Source organism: Pectinophora gossypiella, unplaced genomic scaffold (genome assembly GCF_024362695.1).
Source record: "Pectinophora gossypiella unplaced genomic scaffold, ilPecGoss1.1 Pgos_32, whole genome shotgun sequence".
In the NCBI taxonomy this organism is placed as follows: Eukaryota; Metazoa; Arthropoda; class Insecta; order Lepidoptera; family Gelechiidae; genus Pectinophora; species Pectinophora gossypiella.
The window spans coordinates 912,070-931,958 of record NW_026063242.1 but is presented as its reverse complement, the minus strand read 5'-3'; the positions used below and the strand labels follow the sequence as shown (position 1 = coordinate 931,958).

General features: G+C 39.5%; 1 long non-coding RNA gene across 1 annotated transcript; it reads left to right on the top strand.

Annotated features, from left to right (window-relative positions):
* The first annotated feature begins 17,998 nt into the window (after nt 1-17,998).
* Nucleotides 17,999-18,882, top strand: LOC126380958 (uncharacterized). The gene is made up of 4 exons (XR_007568602.1): nt 17,999-18,076; nt 18,163-18,297; nt 18,605-18,739; nt 18,841-18,882. It is a non-coding gene; the product is annotated as an uncharacterized LOC126380958 (long non-coding RNA).
* Nucleotides 18,883-19,889: the final 1,007 nt, after the last annotated feature.

Genomic DNA, 19,889 nt, shown 5'->3' with positions numbered 1-19,889 from the left:
ATGTCGCCGTCATTTGCGTCTCTTGCAGCATACTGTAAGAAAACGTATTAATGACATGCGACAGAATCGGTGGGATAATCTTTTGAGCGGCATTGAGCCCCACCACCAGGCCATCTGGCAGCTGTCTAGGTCTCTTCAAAAGGATACGGTTGTTCCTACTCCTCCTCTCAATAGGCCTAACCAACCCCCCGCTTTTGACGATGACGAAAAAGCCGAATGCCTTGCCGACAGTCTCGAAGCCCAATGTTCGCCCAGTACTCTCCCTATCGATCGTAGGCACCTCTCGACGGTGAACTCTGAAGTTCAGCGTAGGGCTTCTGTACCTCCCACCGATCCTCCTCTTCCACAGGTTACTGAGGAAGAGGTACTAGGTATCATCAAAAGATTTCATACCCGAAAAGCCCCTGGCTCAGACGGTATCACGAATCGTGTCCTTAAAAACTTCGGTGCTCCCCTCATCTGCTTACTAACGGCAATATTCAACGTCGCCATGAGCAACTGCGTCTTTCCACAGCAGTGGAAAGAAGCAATTGTAATTGGTATACCAAAGCCTGGGAAACCTAAAAACGAACCTTCCAGTTACCGCCCTATAAGTCTCCTCAATACCATGGGGAAGATTTATGAGCGGCTCATATTTGCTAGATTACGGGACTACGCCGAATCCAATAGTCTTATTCCACCAGAGCAGTTTGGTTTTAGAACCAAACACTCCTGCGTTCAACAAGTGCACCGTATTGTTGAACATATCTCCAGTAGATTAAACTTAAAAAAACCTGTCGCTACGGGAGCGCTCTTCTTCGATGTGGCGAAAGCGTTCGACAAAGTCTGGCACAACGGCTTGATCTACAAGTTTTATTCACTGGGAGTGCCAGACCGTCTCGTGCACATCATACGAGACTTCCTCTCAAATCGAACCTTTCGCTACCGCGTGGAAGGGACGCTCTCGTCACCGCACCCGATACATGCCGGAGTCCCACAAGGCTCCGTCCTCTCCCCTTTACTATTTTCATTGTATACTAGTGACATTCCCAAATCCCCTAATACCGAATTAGCTTTATTTGCGGATGATACAGCCATCTATTCTTCGTGCCGTGGTCGAGTTATGATGACCGGAATCCTCCAACGCGCGGCCAATGCCTTGGGCAAGTGGTTTCGCAAATGGAGAATCGAGGTAAACCCGGAGAAAAGTGCAGCGGTGTACTTTTCAAAGGGCTATTATAACACGCCACGGTCACGCCGTCAACTTAAAATCATTAAGATGTTTGGCAAGCCGATCCCTTGGGAGGAGCAAGTCAAATATCTCGGCGTAGTCTTAGATAGACGTCTTACTTTCAAGGCCCATATCAAACGTGTGCGCGATCGCGCCGCGTTTGTAATGGGCCGTCTTCACTGTCTCCTTAACAAGCGAAGTAAATTGTCCCTTAGGAATAAGGTCAAAATCTACACGACTTGCATCCGTCCGATCATGACCTATGCAGGGGTAGTTTTCGCTCATGCGAGTCCCTCTCAAATCCACCGTCTACAGGTAATACAAAATCGTTTCATGCGGAAAGCCACGGGAGCTCCGTGGTTCCTTCGCAATGAAAATCTGCACATTGACCTAGGTCTGCCAACCATTGCCCAATGGCTCAAATTAGCTTCCAAACGTTTTTTCGATTCTGCTCCGCACCACCCAAATCCCCTGGTAGTTGCGGCTTCCGATTACATCCCGCTTAGGGACGGTACTGAAAAGTATCGGCGTCCGAAGGACGTAATATACGATCCCGACGACCCGATTACTCTAGCCATAGAGGCAGCCAATCAGCTCGCGACACCAAACACTTCAGGACCCCGATACCGACCCCGCCGGCGTGGTCGACGATTTCCCTCATTCAGCGCTTATCGCTATCGACCCCCTAGGGTCGATTAATTCTTTCAAATATTTTTCCTCTCAGACGACGCCCTGAGCCGAGGTTCGCGCCCAACTGGGCACCCTCAGGCCTGTTGTCTTAAACGTTGTACCGGGTGAGAGCCTTCAGCGCTCCCCATTTGTCCGGCCAAGTAGTTAATGCCATCTGCGGCAAATCTACAATAAGTCACGTCAAAAAAAAAAAAAAAAAAAGTGTGAATGCAATAAATGTTAGTGACAGGAAAAAAGAAAAGTCTAAACCGCCCACGTGGTATCGCTGCATCCGCGCTGCCTACAAGACTCCGCCATGCTTTCGTGTCTGATCCTATGAGGTAAGTTGAAAGTAAAAATTCTGTCACAGATAACTTTTTTGAGCTAGTAAAAGATGTTTTTTCAAGTGGAATCTAAGGTTATGAACCGTTTTCAGACTACGAAGCGGTGGCGGCAGATCGTTCCAGCACTTCGATGCAGCGAATCTGAAACTCCCACGGAAGGCGACGGTACGATGGCGCGGCACGGCCAGTGAGTAGTACGTCGAGCGAGTTTTAAACGACTTCACGTCACGTGACCATACCAGTTTATCAGCGAGATAAGGCGGCATTCCACTGTGTACAACACCGAATAACAGCGTCGCTAGATGTAAATGCCTGCGCGCGTTCATCTTCAATATATTTGCCTTATTCAGAAAAGGAGTGACGTGTGTGCGGGGCGGAATATTAAAACAAAATCTTGCGCAGGCGTTTTGTACTTTCTGGATTAGCTTTTGTGTACGTACAAGAAGTCGTGGGCCATATACTACATCCATGTAATTAAATTTAGATAAGATAAGAGAGTCACATAGTTTAATACGTGTATCTGTGTTGATGTATTGCCTGATCTGATATAATATTTTGAGACGATAGAAGCAATTTGCCGTTGTGTTTATTACATGTTTTTCGAATCTCAAATTATCATCCATGACTAGTCCCAGATTCTTAGCTTCAGTAACTCGTTCTACAGTTTCGTTACGGATGACTACATTCGCCCCATGGTTTGATATGCTATTCACCTGATGTGTTGAGCCTAGTATCATGTACTTAGTTTTACTTCCATTCAACACCAACGAATTAGACTCCGACCAACATGTAATGCGCTCAAGGTCATCATTGAGTTTGGCTACGGTAGATTGAACATCACAAGGCTTACAGGCTATGTAAAGTTGCAAGTCATCCGCGTAAAGGTGGTACTTGCAATGCTGAATGTGCGTCACGACATCGGCGCTATAAACGATGAAAAGCAGAGGCCCCAAAATTGAGCCCTGCGGGACTCCTCGTGTAACGGACTTGGGTTGTGAAAACTTTGACCTTCCAGACTCATTCTGGAGTTCCACATACTGATTGCGATACTCAAAGTAACTGCTAAACCAGGCGATGGCAGTGGGACTGAAACCGTAGTATTTTAGCTTTGCCAGTAGCAGAGGGACGTGTATACAGTCAAAAGCTCTACTAAAGTCCAGCAGAGCCAACAGTGTACCCTGTCCATTGTCCTGAGCAGCTAAAATATCGTCAACGACACTCAGCAAAGCAGTAGTAGTGCTGTACGATTTTCTAAAGCCTGACTGTTTAACCGGAAGTATACCATTCTGCTCCAGAAAAGTTCTCATCTGCTTGGCTACTATTTTTTCTAAAATTTTTGATGCGCATGGTAGTATGCTGATCGGACGCAAATCTTTCAGGGTAGCTGGACATGAATTTTTTGGCAGGGGTTTAACGACCGCACTTTGCCACATTTTGGGAAAGGTGCTAGTCTCAAGAGATCGGTTCACGATTGATGTTAGCACAGACGCCGTTTCGGGAAGTGTTAATGTCAACATATCCAGAGATATGCCGTCCACACCGATGGCGTTTGAACTAAGGGCGTGTAATTCCCTAAGCATGTCATTTTCAGTAATAAGACTAAGCGTAAATGTAGAGGAAACACTGCACTGCTCTTTAAAAAACTTAATATTCGATACCGGCACATCTCCTGAGCCCGGCACATCCAAAAAATGATTGTTTATTACTTCTGGGTCATTGAAAATATTTGTGGGAAGTTCATTTTTAGATTTAATTCTGACATTCTTTTTCACATGTGACCAGAGAGTGCGTGGGTCATTAATATTCTTATTTACGTAGTAATCGTAATATGCCTGTTTCTCGCTTATGAGTGCCTCCCCTACAGTACGCCTTAAATCTCTGTAATGTTACTTATGGGAATCACTACCACTTAAACGGGCTCGGGAGTGCGCTTGGTCGCGCTTCTTCATCATCATTTTGATGTTATATGTAATCCACGGATATTGATGGTGTTTTACTACATTGTAATTACATTTATTAATCGCATAGTAATGTTTTACTATAGAGGAGAAATGTTTGTGTATGTTATGTGTAAATTTGTGTTTGTGTAGTATATTGTCTAAACATGAGTATAAATAATAATAATGTAATTTTACATAGTGTAGCGTTATTAATGAAATGATAGGCAATGTAGTATAAATATATATTATAATTATCTTATATAGTTGTTTAGCTATAATATATTTATATATCTTATCATACACTAAATATATACGTAATGTCAATGCGATAATTACCGAGTTCCACCACATGTGACCAAGCCGTAAGTCGAGCAACATCAATGTTATCACATACATAGAAACATACCAACAAAGCGAGCTACATATTATTAACCTAACAGCGATCATGGGTACATTTGTGTTAGACAGCAGCAACTGGTATATTTCTCCCGGCAGCTGCGGGAGCGGGACGAACTTGTGCTGACCCAAAAACACTGTCGAGATCCTTTTCTGATCTAATCCGATTTACAGGGTCCCCTTGGTCTCGACGAGTAAAGATTCTGCCGTCCCGCGTGCATACTGAAACGGAAATCTTTTGCTACCTATAGGAAGGTAGGTGTAATAGGAAATGGTGTTATGATAATACTGATATGTTTCAGAAATTTATAAAGTGGTGTTTACCTGAAGGGCACAGCTAGATGTTATAGACCGGTGAGCATGAGACAAAGAAAACTCCCTTTGAATTTGTACAATGTATAATTTTGAATATACAAATCTATTTAGTTAACCATAGGTAGGTCAAAAACCCTATGGAGGGAGACAGGTCGCGCTTTGGTCCGTCAGGTTAATTGTCACTCCGTAACAACCATGGGATATCACTATATTTAAAAACACTGTCCGTACACCTGTAGGCACCTCACTTACTCGAGGACCTCCGACTATCAGGCCTACCTGAGGCGTTCCGGAATACCGTACAGGTGATGAGTTGAGGCCGGCTCAGGCCAGGGCGTGCTGGACGATTGCGGCGCAGCGGGCCAACTGTTACGCAGCTGGCGGGCTGCACGTCCACCGGTCAACCTCGCAGACCTTCACCGGGCCTTATCCGGTGTGTTGACAAAAGGAGTGTAACGCCTGCCGCGTTTTACTACTGAGTGTAATTGCTCTTGTTTTTCTGTTAGGAACTATCAAAAAGTTATCATTGAAAACACTTAAAAACTACTGCTTAAAACTAAAATATTATTACATAAATAAACATATACTAATTAATTTAACAAAACATATCTATTTACAAAATAATTCCGTTAATATTGTACGACTTTAATAATTATCACATTGCGTAGGTAGCCGTACCTACATTCCACAGCCGAGCCGTTACTCTTCCGGTCGGATGTTCGACACAATCCTTCTGCCTTTGTAGCGAGAACACCTCGATTACTCGTATATTTTTTAAATACGTTTTTTTACTAATTTTGTCTACGATATAATAATTTATAGTGTTGTGTTATCCCCATTAATTGGGTAAGTGTAGCAATTACTATTTTTATTAGTTTAAATATCAACGTAGACTAGTACATGCTTTCTTTGTTCATTGCATGACTGTCATTTTTCATAATCATCGTGTAAATGTATTTTCACGCTTTAGTGCTTATTTTATATCATAATTAGCAATCTTTTATGTTCAAAACAACATTTAAATTGTCAATTTTTCTAAATTAATTCTACTTAACCAACTTAAAGTTATCTTTGTACCTAAGTACTTTCCTTGTTTAAATAATTCTTAAATGGAACAATATTAATGTACAAAATACGTTTAATATCGTTGCTATTAAAATTATTCAGCTTAAAATATTCAATTTTACTATTTTTTTAGATAGTTTTTTAAAACAACTACCTACCATAAATTTATCTTGTTCTTTGTTCTTTTTCTAAATTTATTTTGCTAAATTCACTTTTATTGTGTGTAATTTGCTGACAGCCACATCTTAGATTGCTAAGCTTGCTTGCTATCCACTTCCCATCTTCAATCAAGCTAAGGAATCGGCATGTGGCAGTCAGACTGGGAATTCGGACAATTCTTGAAATGACTAATTCCGGGTTCCAGGGTTCACCCTTCGAGTTCTACAACCGCAGGACCCACTACCGGTCCTGTACTTACCTCTACCGCTTCACCTTTCGGGTTCTACAACCCGCTGGATCCACTTTCGGTCCTGTACTTACCCCACCGTTTCTGCTGCCCTGCTGCGCGCGCCGGTGTACCCCGTGTCGTCGTGGGAAGAGTTACAGGGAAGTGGTAGTTTTCCTACTGCACCAAGGGTGCTCAGCCAGTATCAAATTACCTGCGACCCAGAGATCCGATCTATGTACTTGCTAGGGATTTAATGTCAATAAACTTGGTTTTATTTCTATATACCGTTTTATTTACCCTAGTAAGTACAACCTATTTGATTCGCGTGATAAGAACGTGACAATGGCGCCCAACTAAGGAAATACTGAGCTGAGTATCCTTTTTGCTGGTTTTAGCATTTTTGGTCATCTTTGGTGTTGGTCTGATTATTTTGTCTAGCTTTAAGTGAATTGTAACTGCAACTTTTGTGTGCTGTGGTTGCTTTGTGGGAATACCTAACTAATTCTCTTTCAAGGTGATTGCATACAATTAAAAACTCAAAATCGAACCTACCACATCGCACAGAAGGAAATATTTGATTTTGCACTGCCAACCTCTGTCTATCCCTGTGTTTTAATTGTTGTGTACTTTTGATAGTAGCATTTGTTTTCTTGTTATTTTCCTTCTGCCGTTTCCTGTGTTTTAGTTATTAAGACTTCAGGTACTTGCAACACTTACTCAAAAAATAACTATTCAATTAAACTAATTACAATTAAAACATAAAGTAATAGAGATGTCTCGTCCAATCAAATATTTATCACTTCAGAAAGATGAACTCCTTTATGAAGAGGTACATGGCATGTCAAGGATATTAAACTTACAAACTATTCTAAATAATTATATCTAAACTTTTACCTAACTAAAATAAAACTTTCTATATTTACAAAACTTCCTTGCTGGGATGGAAGTGAGAGAAAAACATAGAATCCCCCAGCTGCTTACTAATTCTCGAGCAGACTGTAAGAGTCAGTCAAGAGATTGATGTGTAATACCATCTAACGCCTTAGGCCTGCCAAAAACTTAAATCTTGAGCATGGCATGCGTCTTCTAATATCTTCTAATATTCTCTAAAAATACCTTAAATACTACTTTATAAAAAAAAAAAACAAAAACTACACTTACTAAAACTACCAAAACTTATACTAAAAAATCCAAAACTAGCCTAAAACAATGTCTTACTTACTAAAACTACCTACCGTCTTAAATATATTTACTTATATATAGTATTTCTAATTTTTCTTTTTTACAAAAAAAAATATTGAATCTCCAGGCCCTACCCCTAGGACATTCTAATTATTTTATCTTCGGCCCTACCCCGAAGATAAGAAAATTATACTATAAAAAGAAAAAAACGGTTACCTTAAATCTCCTATTGATTACGTGTGAGTACTAAGCTGCGGTTAAAAGTCTAGTACTCTTTTTGGAAAGGACGCAGTCACTTAAAACTAAATAAGATAACTGTTTGTGTGTGAAAGGGATGAAAGAAAGTAGGGGGGTGAATGGAAGGGTTGAAATGAATGTGTACCACGTAATTTTTAGAATGGTCAATAGTAAGAAGGACAGACTAGGTTACATTTTAGTCAGCGGATTTTCTTAGCGAAAATCCTACCCAAAAAAGGGGGGTATGTAACGCCTGCCGCGTTTTACTACTGAGTGTAATTGCTCTTGTTTTTCTGTTAGGAACTATCAAAAAGTTATCATTGAAAACACTTAAAAACTACTGCTTAAAACTAAAATATTATTACATAAATAAACATATACTAATTAATTTAACAAAACATATCTATTTACAAAATAATTCCGTTAATATTGTACGACTTTAATAATTATCACATTGCGTAGGTAGCCGTACCTACATTCCACAGCCGAGCCGTTACTCTTCCGGTCGGATGTTCGACACAATCCTTCTGCCTTTGTAGCGAGAACACCTCGATTACTCGTATATTTTTTAAATACGTTTTTTTACTAATTTTGTCTACGATATAATAATTTATAGTGTTGTGTTATCCCCATTAATTGGGTAAGTGTAGCAATTACTATTTTTATTAGTTTAAATATCAACGTAGACTAGTACATGCTTTCTTTGTTCATTGCATGACTGTCATTTTTCATAATCATCGTGTAAATGTATTTTCACGCTTTAGTGCTTATTTTATATCATAATTAGCAATCTTTTATGTTCAAAACAACATTTAAATTGTCAATTTTTCTAAATTAATTCTACTTAACCAACTTAAAGTTATCTTTGTACCTAAGTACTTTCCTTGTTTAAATAATTCTTAAATGGAACAATATTAATGTACAAAATACGTTTAATATCGTTGCTATTAAAATTATTCAGCTTAAAATATTCAATTTTACTATTTTTTTAGATAGTTTTTTAAAACAACTACCTACCATAAATTTATCTTGTTCTTTGTTCTTTTTCTAAATTTATTTTGCTAAATTCACTTTTATTGTGTGTAATTTGCTGACAGCCACATCTTAGATTGCTAAGCTTGCTTGCTATCCACTTCCCATCTTCAATCAAGCTAAGGAATCGGCATGTGGCAGTCAGACTGGGAATTCGGACAATTCTTGAAATGACTAATTCCGGGTTCCAGGGTTCACCCTTCGAGTTCTACAACCGCAGGACCCACTACCGGTCCTGTACTTACCTCTACCGCTTCACCTTTCGGGTTCTACAACCCGCTGGATCCACTTTCGGTCCTGTACTTACCCCACCGTTTCTGCTGCCCTGCTGCGCGCGCCGGTGTACCCCGTGTCGTCGTGGGAAGAGTTACAGGGAAGTGGTAGTTTTCCTACTGCACCAAGGGTGCTCAGCCAGTATCAAATTACCTGCGACCCAGAGATCCGATCTATGTACTTGCTAGGGATTTAATGTCAATAAACTTGGTTTTATTTCTATATACCGTTTTATTTACCCTAGTAAGTACAACCTATTTGATTCGCGTGATAAGAACGTGACAGGAGAGGCGCGGCACATCCACATGCGCGCCGCACAAAGGAAAGCTTCGACGTGCAAACAACCAAGGCAAGCTCCGCCGAAATGAAGCTTGAAATAACTTGCAAACGCAGAAGAAAACAGTAGGAATCTTCATTCACAAAACCATTGTTGAAATCATCTGATCCAATCATAAATTTCTTCTTACTTTAAACTAGCAAAACGTTAGACGTTAAAAACTTGCAAAACGTTAAAACTTTAAAACGTTAAAACTTAAAGAAAACAAAAACAAAAAGGAAACAAAAACCCCATCTGCAACAAGGAATGGCAATGATTAGCATGTGGTTCAGCTGACAGCGTGGCAAGGCAACTCACGAGTGTAAAACAAAGAAAATAACTTACAGGTTCATCCGGGATAGTTGGGCATCGCTCGGATGAAACCTAAACCCACCCACTGGACCTTAGGCGATGGGATTTCAGTGATGTTGCTGAAAACAAGGACCTCGAGGTTATCACAAAGTTGGTGCAAAAATATGCACGAAGAATTGCGAGGACTCACCATCTCGGTTAAGTTGTTTATTTAAATCGAGACATCGGCTCTTGATGTCGCCGATAAATCGTGGCTTTTAATTTGCCCACATTATTGTTACGGCAGTGGAGTCTCCGGCGCTCTCGCGACGTCCCCACTTTCCATAACCTGTCTCTCAGCTCAGCCAGCTGTCAGTCTGACACAAGAACCACGAACAAAGTTGCCAAACTAGAAAAGATCTACCAAACCATAAATTCGCCGAATCAACGACAACAATCGATCGACTTGTTTGATCCCAAAATTTAAACAATATTATAATATATCAAAAATAAGTGTTGCAGATAATTTTAATATACCAAATTTTGAAGAAAATAAAATAATTAAAAATATTCGGGCCCATCGATAACCCTGCAGCGCCATCTGTGATTTCCTGCGGGTAAAATATAAAAACTACGTTATATCGCCAGAAACCACAAGATGTCGCTACAAGGCTCGTTGGTCCGAAATGCTTCGTTACAATACCCCCCTACCCACGAGAGGTTTCGAACTGGGTGAGAAACACGGCTGCCCTCAGCCATAGAGCCTGGGGCGCACAACCAGTCTAAATTAAAAAAAAAACTGTCTCTAAAGACGAGACGACAAAACAATTCATAAAAAAACGTAACGAAGCACAACTCAAACATCTAAACAGCACAACCCTAAGCACAACAATTACCCCGACCTGTTATTCTTCACCATTCATTGATCACCTTTCACTTCTTTCATAAAGTAGCACCCAGTATCCATTTCACTGGGTGTTACCCACATTCATACCCCTGTTGAGCTGACGACTCTCATAGTGTCACTCGATACCCCAATTCTAAAGACAAAGACAAAAAACAAAACAACAGTTGTTAGAGGCTTATTTAAGGAGTCACTACCCGCTCCGTCGAAAAGGAAAAAAAACAATGAGTAACCTAAAGAGGTTTCTAATCTTAATTTAATTTAAAATAATGGCTACCATAAAGCCTAAAAAAATGTTGTCACGAGCAACATAAAAACTATATTAAATAGTTGGCTATAACCGCCTAAACAGAAAACATAAAAATATGAAACGCTAAGTTGAGCGTTCATAAAAACGCTGCGTTGCAGACGCTAGTGTGTATGGGCCTTATTAGCGCACCATAAACACACTAAAAAAACATTAAAACATAAAACATCTATTATTTTAAATTCAAAAGACTCAATTAATAGTCTTTAACCACATAAATAATTCGTGTTTGTTATAAATAGGTTGTTACTAGGTCCTAATGACACAAGTAACCCCTTAATTTTTTTTTCTAAATGTTATTGAATGCTAACCATGAAAAGGAAAAATTCTCCAATGAGTGACCGCAAGCTTTAAGATTCCCAATCTGCTTCGATTGGATGTCCCTATCGACAGACTCCGTGCATACTACACGCTCAAGACGGTGATGAAGATGATTATTCAAAGCCCTAGCACGCATAAGGTGATGACGTTCCCTAGACTTCACTGCAGTATCAATCTTTGCCTGCAGCTCCTTCAGCTTTTCGGTGATAATTGGGAATTCGGCCTGTGGCTTCCGCTCATCGTCCAGTATTTCATCCGGAGAGAAACCAGTGATCAACTCCCTAAGCTGTTTGTTCATTTTGAGAACAGTATCAGCTGGTGCTTCAGCACGAACACTCACTCCATAAACCAACTCATCACGGAGCAGTGATTGTAAACAAACAGTTTGGATATCCATGGTTGTGTCTTAGTTATAATTTCAAGTTTGAAAAGAGTTCTGAAGTTAACTAAGTAAATTTATGTTTCAAAATGTACCTGTCTGCCTCCAAAACTTATTTTCTAGAATATGTACAATATTTTCATTAAATATAGACCAAACAACTGTAATTATCACACAACATCAATTTTTAGTTTATTCCTGTAATTAACTTTCTATTTAATAAAAGAAACAACAGTGTTTTTAATTAAGTTTTGCTTGTTGAAGGTTATGTTTACTTTTAATTGTTATTGTCAAGCTGTAATATGTTGTGAATATATAAAGATTGTAAAGCAAGTTGACTACTAAATATTACTCAATAAAGTTGTTATTGACAGACAGTTCTATAAAATTATTTCCAAAAAACAAATAAGCAAAATGTTTGCCAAGCAGCGGCACAACTGTCAGTATGATGATGAAACTAAGTCACAAAATTCCAATTACAAACCAATGTCCTGTTATAAATGTAATTAAAAAACTAGAAAGTAATTTATTATTGTTTTTCAATAGTGAAATTGTTTGTTTATTAAATCAATATATTTTCAAAATTCAATTGTTGGGAAATCTCAAAATGCAGTAAGTACTATGTGGATATTATTTGTCCAAATTGTAACAAAAAAAAAACTCAATACTGATAAAAAATATTTGCTAGTTAGCATCAAATTATGTTAATAATTGTTTTTAACCTGTTATTCATACTAAATGGTTAAATAAAATAAAATGATAACAAAACACAAATGTAGTAATATAAATTGACAATAAGCCCTAGAATTGGGTTAAACTTATTGCAATAAAATAAGTATTTAGGTTAGGTCTCTGTAGGAGGCCTAGAACCTTACTTATACTAAGACAGACACAACTTAACCTAAGATGCAAACAAAACACAAACAATTCACACAAAATCCCATCACTTTTTAATAATAAAAAAAAATACACTGTTTTCACAAAATTTATTCTTAAAGTTTATGCCAACACCACTTATATTCTAAAATGGTTGTACAGAGCGACAATTTCACCAAGAAGGGCGCCACTGAAACGGAAATCTTTTGCTTAGAGAATGGAATTCAATGAAAACTAGTGGGCCGTTAGGTAAAGTATCACTCTGTGACATGACCATAAGATATCACTGATGTATAAAACACTGTCCGTACACCTGTAGGCACCTCACTTACTCGAGGACCTCCGACTATCAGGCCTACCTGAGGCGTTCCGGAATACCGTACAGGTGATGAGTTGAGGCCGGCTCAGGCCAGGGCGTGCTGGACGATGGCGGCGCAGCGGGCCAACTGTTACGCAGCTGGCGGGCTGCACGTCCACCGGTCAACCTCGCAGACCTTCACCGGGCCTTATCCGGTGTGTTGACAAAAGGAGAGGCGCGGCACATCCACATGCGCGCCGCACAAAGGAAAGCTTCGACGTGCAAACAACCAAGGCAAGCTCCGCCGAAATGAAGCTTGAAATAACTTGCAAACGCAGAAGAAAACAGTAGGAATCTTCATTTACAAAACCATTGTTGAAATCATCTGATCCAATCATAAATTTCTTCTTACTTTAAACTAGCAAAACGTTAGACGTTAAAAACTTGCAAAACGTTAAAACTTTAAAACGTTAAAACTTAAAGAAAACAAAAACAAAAAGGAAACAAAAACCCCATCTGCAACAAGGAATGGCAATGATTAGCATGTGGTTCAGCTGACAGCGTGGCAAGGCAACTCACGAGTGTAAAACAAAGAAAATAACTTACAGGTTCATCCGGGATAGTTGGGCATCGCTCGGATGAAACCTAAACCCACCCACTGGACCTTAGGCGATGGGATTTCAGTGATGTTGCTGAAAACAAGGACCTCGAGGTTATCACAAAGTTGGTGCAAAAATATGCACGAAGAATTGCGAGGACTCACCATCTCGGTTAAGTTGTTTATTTAAATCGAGACATCGGCTCTTGATGTCGCCGATAAATCGTGGCTTTTAATTTGCCCACATTATTGTTACGGCAGTGGAGTCTCCGGCGCTCTCGCGACGTCCCCACTTTCCATAACCTGTCTCTCAGCTCAGCCAGCTGTCAGTCTGACACAAGAACCACGAACAAAGTTGCCAAACTAGAAAAGATCTACCAAACCATAAATTCGCCGAATCAACGACAACAATCGATCGACTTGTTTGATCCCAAAATTTAAACAATATAATTATAATATAATAAAAATAAGTGTTGCAGATAATTTTAATATACCAAATTTTGAAGAAAATAAAATAATTAAAAATATTCGGGCCCATCGATAACCCTGCAGCGCCATCTGTGATTTCCTGCGGGTAAAATATAAAAACTACGTTATATCGCCAGAAACCACAAGATGTCGCTACAAGGCTCGTTGGTCCGAAATGCTTCGTTACAATACTAACCGCCAATTTAGGCCGCTGGCTAACATTCGTGCCCGGCCGAATAAAGAGCGGTTGCGTTTTGTTAGACGCTCGTTGACATATACTCGACGAGGTTCGCTGCGAAGTCCCATTCCTTCCGTGGTGAGGGTGCGGCGCACACGTGCGGCACGCAAGAACTGGTCGCGCGCTGTGCGGCGCGCGAGTCGCACAGCGATGTTGCGCGGGCGAGGGACGCCTCCGCTATCCGCGCGCACCCCTCCCACCCGCATGCAGCTGACAATCTCGCGACCATCGACCGTCATACCCAGCTTCGCGGCACACGCCGCAACCAAGTGGGTGACGTTTTCTCCGCTCTCCTCCGGCACGCCAGAGATTTCAATGTCGTTTTGAAGCATCTCCTGGTCACGATCATCGAGATCCTGCTGCAGCTGAGCGACTGTCGCCTCCAGCATGCAAATGACGTCCCCGTGGCCAACCTCACTGCCACCGGTTGCGCGCTGCTCCAACTCGACGACTCTCGCCTCCAGCTTGGTGAGGCGCGCATCGCAGGAAGACACTAGGGCTCGCATTTCTAGCATCTCCTGACGGAACGCGCGGAACTCCTCCCGAGTCTGTCGCATCTCCGCACAGAACTGACGCAATTCGGTAGATAAGTCAGGCTCGGGCTCCCTGTACTCCGGTGCGATGTTGAGCGCCGTGTTGCTAGGGGGGGCGGTGCCAGCAGAGCTACACAGCTCCATGCTGGCTGGCTGGGTGGCAGACGATTCCGCCAATGAGTCGTCCAAAACATACGTAATGCCGGCTCCTCGCAAGGGAGTGCTATTTTCATTGTTTGTCGGTAACGCAGCCTTACATTTTGGACACAACCAGGAGCTATGAATCTGGGCGTCATTTGGGATGTTTACGCATGCCCTATGATTTGCCTCTTTACAGCGGGGACAAACAACACCCTCTTTTACCGACATGTATTTAAAACACGCATTGCACTTCACGGCCATTGCTATGTAGGTATCGATCAATTTATGATAGTTCACGACAAATTCAACAGGTGTCGTTTTTTTGTAAATAGTTTGTAATATTTTGTTTACAGTTTTTGTATTTCTATATAAATATAAATGTTATGTTTATTTTGGCTTTTATTACTCGCTTTACACAAATAATTCTAGTTGTGGGTACACGATTATCGTAACGATTGAACGCGAAGATTATTTTGGTATTTACTCAGTAATCTCCGCACTTCACTATTATTCCACAATAAATGTTATTCACTGCAATCCAAATTAACTTTATAGGATGGTTTCGCACTCTTTAGATCGTTGTTTATATTTTTTAATCAGCGCAACGTGATGACGTACGTACTATACACGACGTCCGTGACGTCACCTACACGACGTCCGTGACGTCACCCTCTATGTTTCGCATGAGACGGTTCCTCAAAAAACAATATCGTGTATGAGCTAAACTAAAACTTAGGTTTTACATGGTTTTATGTTTTCCAGTGGATCTGGTTAGAGCTATGTCACGCTAAATGGTGTTTTTTGTATTTCTTTTTACTATTCTTTCTAATAGAACACTGTTTCGCATGAGATGGTTCCTCAAAAAACATAATATCGTGTGAGCTAAACAAAAATTTAGGGTTTTACATGGTTTTATGTTTTCCAGTGGATCTGGTTAGAGCTATGTCACGCTAAATGGTGTTTTTTGTATTTCTTTTTACTATTCTTTCCAATAGAACACTGTTTCGCATGAGACGGTTCCTCAAAAAACATAATATCGTGTATGAGCTAAACAAAAATTTAGGGTTTTACATGGTTTTATGTTTTCCAGTGGATCTGGTTAGAGCTATGTCATGCTAAATTGTGTTTTTTGCATTTCTTCTTACAATACTTTTCAATGGAACACTGTTTCGCATGAGACGGTTCCTCAAAAAACATAATATTGTGTATGAGCTAAACAAAATTTAGGGTTTTACATGGTTTTATGTTTTCCAGTGGATCTGGTTAGAGCTATGTCACGCTAAATGGTGTTTTTTGTATTTCTTTTTACTATTCTTTCCAATAGAACACGGTTTCGCATGAGACGGTTCCTCAAAAAACATAATATCGTGTATGAGCTAAACAAAAATTTAGGGTTTTACATGGTTTTTTTGTTTCCCAGTGGATCTGGTTAGAGCTATGTCACGCTAAATGGTGTTTTTTGTATTTCTTTTTACTATTCTTTCCAATAGAACACTGTTTCGCATGAGACGGTTCCTCAAAAAACATAATATCGTGTATGAGCTAAACAAAAATTTTGGGTTTTACATGGTTTTATGTTTTCCAGTGGATCTGGTTAGAGCTATGTCATGCTAAATAGTGTTTTTTGCATTTCTTCTTACAATACTTTTCAATAGAACACTGTTTCGCATGAGACGGTTCCTCAAAAAACAATATCGTGTATGAGCTAAACAAAAACTTAGGGTTTTACATGGTTTTATGTTTTCCAGTGGATCTGGTTAGAGCCATGTCACGCTAAATAGCATTCTTGTCATTTCTTCTTTCCATCCTTTATATTATATTAAATAATATTTCATAGGGTATTATTTCGTTCTTTAATTTAATGTGTTTTTAGTGCTTCTGAATGTGATTTTGTTTTAAATACTTAGCTTATTAGCATTCATCAGTATCCAAGAATTCATCATACCACTGCTAATCAATAAACAAACAACGGTCTTAGCGTTTAAATACCGAAAAAGCACCTGCCTGTTCATTTATTACTTGTTTCATTAAACAGGAATTTGCATATCGATCGTTTTCAATTAACTTCGAACAGTTACAACTACACGTAAACTGAGCATGTAGTCTATTTACAGCAAGATCGTGACCGCTGACTGCAGCTCTCCTTCTCCCTCCATTTCACTCCCAACCGACATTTTCACCTTTGCTGATATGATTACTCCACAGGATACCTCCATCCCCTGCATACCTGGTCGCTAGATTCGGCTGGCACGTCATATCGGTTTGACAGCCAACTCACGTAACTATTGTTGATCGATCCACAGTCCACTGAAGTGCCTACGATGAAGGGAACAACATGGACAGTTCTACTCCGAATTACTCCAACCCATGCGATGTTCATCCATGCGACAACCCACCTGATCTGAGTGGAACTTAACTGAAGCAAGAGAGTGATGCCTAATTCCATCTGCCAACTAGCTCCACTTCTCTCCCGTGCACCAGTCGCACCCACACCGACGTGTTCATCTTGCCAGTTTTCCTCACACCCGTCCACTTGTCTCTTGAAGATTGGCGTCCACAACACCAACGGTTGGTTAGGTCATGCAAGCATTGTTACAATTGATAAAAACACATATTTTCATTTAGTGAATGTGATAACCTGTACTAATAATTTGGTCAACTTAGCGATGATAACTCAATGTAAGTATTAACAAATTCGGTACGTGTTTGTTATTGTCAATAATATCTTTAAATTATACAACTCGCTTATGTTTGACAATTACTGAGTAATTGCTTTGCTTATTGCATGCTAATTGCTGAAAATTGCTTTTTATTTTAAATTCCTTAGCTAAAAATTGCTTTTTCTTTCACATTTCTCTGCTTATTGAATGACTATTGCTAACTAATTAGATAGAACCTACTTCTCATATAAGTAGGTGGATGCGGCCTCGATTAGCGGGGGAACCACATGAAAAAAAGCGAGCTACTGGGTGTACCTCCTGGGTAGTTTGGAAATCACCTAATATATATATGTATATATTTATAAATAAAAGTTAATATATATAAATTAACATTATTTTTTTTTAACAGGAAATGCACAATGCTAAAATCTGCGTAGGAGATTTTAATACAATAATAATAATAATAATAATAATAATAATAATAAAAATATGTTTATTACTCTCACATCAACACGATAATTGGTAATTAACAATAAAACAAGATTATGATACAGTGGTTGGTGAGAGAGACTGGGGTCTGTGAGAAGCGTTAGCTTGTAGTACAGAACCCCAGTACTACCAAGCCTGATGTTGACCGCTATTTCAATGAATGCAGCAGTGTGACAGCTAGCAATCAAAAGTAACAAGATATCGAGGTACGTTAAATGACGATCACGACCACTTTGGCAAAAACGTATCGCTATAGACTAAGGAAAAAAAATAATATATATTTTATTTACAGGAAATGCAGATGGCAATAAACTGTGTAGGAGTTCATGATTGCAATAGAATAAAATCGACCAAGCCTGAAGTCAGCAGCCCCTTCAATGAATGCAGCAGTGTGACAGCCAGCAATCAAAAGTTACAAGATATCGAGGTACGTTTCATGACGACCACGACTATTTTGGCAAAAACGTATCGCTATAGACTAAGGAAAAAAATAATAATATATATTTTATTTATAGGAAATGCAGATGGCAATAAACTGTGTAGGAGTTCATGATTGCAATAGAATAAAATCGACCAAGCCTGAAGTCAGCAGCCCCTTCAATGAATGCAACAGTGTGACAGCCAACAATCAAAAGTTACAAAATATCGAGGTACGTTTCATGACGACCACGACTATTTTGGCAAAAACGTATCGCTATCGACTAAGGAAAATAAATTATATATTTTATTTACAGGAAATGCAGAAGGCAAAAAACTGCGTAGGAGATCATTAATACAAAAGTATTATATAAACCAAACCTGATGTTGCCAGCTCCTTCAATGAATGCAGCAGTGTGACAGCCAACAATCAAAAGTAACAAGATATCGAGGTACGTTACATGACGACCACAACTATTTTGGCAAAAACGTATTGCTATCGACTAAGGAAAATAAATTACATATAATATTTAATTATATGTTTTATTTACAGGAAATGCAGAAGGCAAAAAACTGCGTAGGAGATCATTAATACCTTAGTATTATATAAACCAAGCCTGATATTGGCCGCTCATTCAAAGAATGCAGCAGTGTGACAGCCAGCAATCAAAAGTAACAAGATGTCGAGGTACGTTACATGACGATCACGACCACTTTGGCATAAACGTATCGCTATAGACTAAGGAAAAAAATGTAATATATATTTTATTCACAGGAAATGCAGAGTGTAATAGACTGTGTAGGAGATTATGATTGCAATAGAATAAAATCGACCAAGCCTGAAGTCCTTCAATGCACGCAGCAGTGTGACAGCCAGCAATCAAAAGTTACAAGATATCGAGGTACGTTACATGACGACCACGACCACTTTGGCAAAAACGTATCGCTATTGACTAAGAAAAGGATATTATATCTATACGTTATTATAAATAAATTAATATTATTTTATTTTTAACAGCAAATACAGAAGGCAAAGAAGCAGATGTCATCAAAGAAGATCTTTGTTCCTGCAATGTTTCCGCAGACGATACATCCAACAGAGCGAAGTGGAAGGAAAAGACTCGGAATAAAGACCCCACCACCATATGGGAACAATGCAAGGGAGAGAGAGAGAATATAATGTTATATTTTTATTTTTTGATAATATAAAATAAACCAACAATATCCTACACATTTTTTTTATTTCTTTTTGTGTCTGTCTTAATAGTTATTACAAATCTGTGATGCGAAACAAACTATACGAAAACGTCAATCCACATACAACGCCCGCGAAGCTGCTTTAGCAGCGAGCGCACTTAGCACCATCTAGTTATTATTATATTATTATTATTATTATTATTATATATTTATATTATATTATATATAGCTACAAACCCACTGACTCACTCACTGACATAATTGTTCTCCCAGAAGGAGCGTCGGGGGGTCAAAATGATGTATGGGGGGTGTGATCGGGACCTCCCGGTGAGTATGGGAAAAATCCCAAATCTTGGAAAACTGCTCCGCATCAGGGAGACACCCTACAGTCTGGCGAAACTATTA